Source organism: Otolemur garnettii, unplaced genomic scaffold (genome assembly GCF_000181295.1).
Source record: "Otolemur garnettii isolate 467f Iridium unplaced genomic scaffold, OtoGar3 scaffold00204, whole genome shotgun sequence".
Taxonomy (NCBI): Eukaryota; Metazoa; Chordata; class Mammalia; order Primates; family Galagidae; genus Otolemur; species Otolemur garnettii.
In genome coordinates this window covers 419,424-422,107 of record NW_003852599.1, presented here as the reverse complement: position 1 = coordinate 422,107, position 2,684 = coordinate 419,424, and the positions used below count along the sequence as shown (strand labels likewise).

General features: G+C 46.9%; 1 protein-coding gene across 1 annotated transcript in view; it reads right to left on the bottom strand.

The window, feature by feature from the left end:
- ZBTB8A (zinc finger and BTB domain containing 8A) overlaps window positions 1-2,684 on the bottom strand; it is a 38,909-nt gene that overhangs the window by 35,552 nt on the left and 673 nt on the right. The window lies entirely within an intron of this gene.

Below are 2,684 nucleotides of genomic sequence, written 5' to 3'. Positions count from 1 at the left end.
AAAATAAAATAAAATAAAAAATAAAAAAAAGTATGTATTATAAGTAATAAATGCACTCATTTACTACCCCATTAAATCTATCATAATATCTAAAAATCATAAGTCAAACTATCCTAAGTTGGCGACTGTCTATATTAAAAATATTTAAGAGTTATGGTTTGAATGTTTGTGCCCTCTCCCAAATTCATGTTGAAACTTAAACTCTAGTGCAACAATATCAAGAGGTAGGACCTCTGCAAGGTGAACAGGCCATGGGGGCTCTGCCCTCATGAATGGGATTAGTGCCCTCATCAAAGGAGCTGAGGGCTCTTTTGCCCTTCTAACCCTTGCATAGCATTCAGCCCCTTCAGAAGATGTAATAAAAGACACCGTTTTGAAAGCAAAGAGCAGTCCTAACCAGACACAGAACAACCTGGACTTCCCAGCCTCCAGAACTCTGAGAAATTTTTGTTTTTGTTTTTCCCCCAGTAGAGACAGAGTCTCACTTTATTGCCCACAGTAGAGTGCCGTGGCACCACACTGCTCACAACAACCTCCAACTCCTGGGCCTAAGCGATTCTCTTGCGTTGGTCTCCTGAGTAGCTGGGACTACAGGCGCCCACCATGATTGTTGTTGCAGTTTGGCCGGGGCTGGGTTTGAACCTACCACCCTTGGTATATGGGGCCAGCGCCCTACCCCCTGAGCCATAGGCGCCGCCCAGAAATTTCTGTCCTTTACAAAGTACCCAGTCATAGCTATTTCCTTAGAGCAGTACAAATGAACTAAAATAGGAAAGATTTAGAATTAAGTATAAAAACATTTAAGGGAATCAAAACCATAGTTGGGAAAGCCTCATAAGAGAATGGCACTAAAAAGTCCAAAGGATGTTAAAGTCAGGTGGGTGTCTGGGGGACAGCAAATGCAAAGGCCTTGAGGTGAAGGAGACAAGGAGATGTTGGAGGCACATCCAAAAGGGATAGGAGAGCAAATGGGAGACAGTCAGAAGGGAAGGCAGATTATGAAAGAAGCCGGATATGGTGAGACCAGATTTTGTAAAGCATATCCTTCGGCTTTTTTTTTTTGAGACAGTCTCACTATGTCGCCCTGGGTAGAGTGCTGTGGTGTCACAGCTCACAGCAACCTCAAACTCTTGGGCTTAAGTGATTCTCTTGCCTCAGCCTCCCAAGTAGCTGGGACTACAGGGCACCCGCCACAGTGCCCAGCTATTTTGGGGTTGTAGTTGTCGTTTGGCAGGCCCAGTCTGGATTTAAACCCATCAGCTCGGGTGTACGTGGCTGGCGCCCTCGCTGCAGAGCTACACGGACCAGGCCTATCCTTTGGCTTCCTTTGGCTTTTAATCTGTGTAAGACTGGGAGCTGCTTGAAGATGGGAGCCACTGACTAATTTTAGGCAGAGAAGTGACAAAAACTTCCCTCAAGGGATTCCACACACATCAAATCCTTTAAATTTATTAACATATCTTTGTGTCACTAGCAGGTTAAGCCTATTAGGCAGAAATTCTGTTTTGTCTAAAAAAATTCAAGTGATAGAGGATGAATCAAGTTCTATTTTATTTTCCAATGTTTCTGCTAGTCCCAAACCATTATCATAGCAAAGCTGGTGATTTCAAGGCTATAAGGTCTGGCTGGTTGGCCTCTTTCCTGGGGTCCGAAATTTACATGGCCAATTGATAGAAGATATTTGCCCCAGGAAAAAGCCCCCATACCCATACTGTCTCCTCCTGGTATGTTACATTTGGCCAGATTCTCACTTCCCAATTAGCACATGATTGGCCAGGGAGGTTCTCAGGAGTAGATATCTGATCTCTGGCTATCAGCGAAGGGCTCTCCACGCCACACCAGGAGACCTGGAAGATGATTGGAGAGGAAGCTTGCTGAGAATTTTGGATGCTTTGCTGAAAAAGATCAGGTAAGGTTCTTGGAGCAGGGGAGCATTGTGTCGATCTCCCTTCTGGAGATCCCACCAGGAGTGAAAACAGAGAAGGAACAGGGACTGTCACCTCTAGTCTAGAGGAGGAGACTCTGTACTTAATGTGTGTTCCCTCGTTTGCGAAGTGGAACAACCATCAGCCTGACTTGGGTTATTTTATGAGAAATTAAATTAAAAATTCATATAAGTGACAACACTCCGAGTACTAAATAAAGTTCTGCAAATATAAAGGTTTGCAAACATAAAGGAAGAATAGAGGTGATACTGACATGTGTAGTTAGAAGCCCCCTAAGTGCGAAGCTACGGCTTCCAAACGCATCTTGGACTAATGCGCAGTATGTATTAGCACGATCAACAGTAAATAGCTCATTTGAAGGAGAAGGGAACAAACCGCTGTCTAGCTTGCAAAAGAAGCGGTCTACACAGGTAGAAGATGAGTATGTACGGTTCGGTCATGACACAAATAGTTGGAGCTCAAATATCTGTCTGGCGTTAAGTCTGCCTTCGGTTCTAAGCCCAGATGTGTCACATCATGATGTAGAAGCAAGGATGGCGGATGCACTGGGAAACTCGGGCTGCTGCCCTGGGAGCCACCCTTCCGAGGCAGCGCCCCCGCCTCGCCCCGCGCGCCCCACCGGGCTACCGCCCGTCACTCCGCCGCGCAGCCCGAGCTGGCCCGCTGCCGACCCTCCGGAGTCGGCGGCGCCCGACGGCTGCAGACACGCCCGGCGCCGTCCCCGCGCGGCTTCCCGCC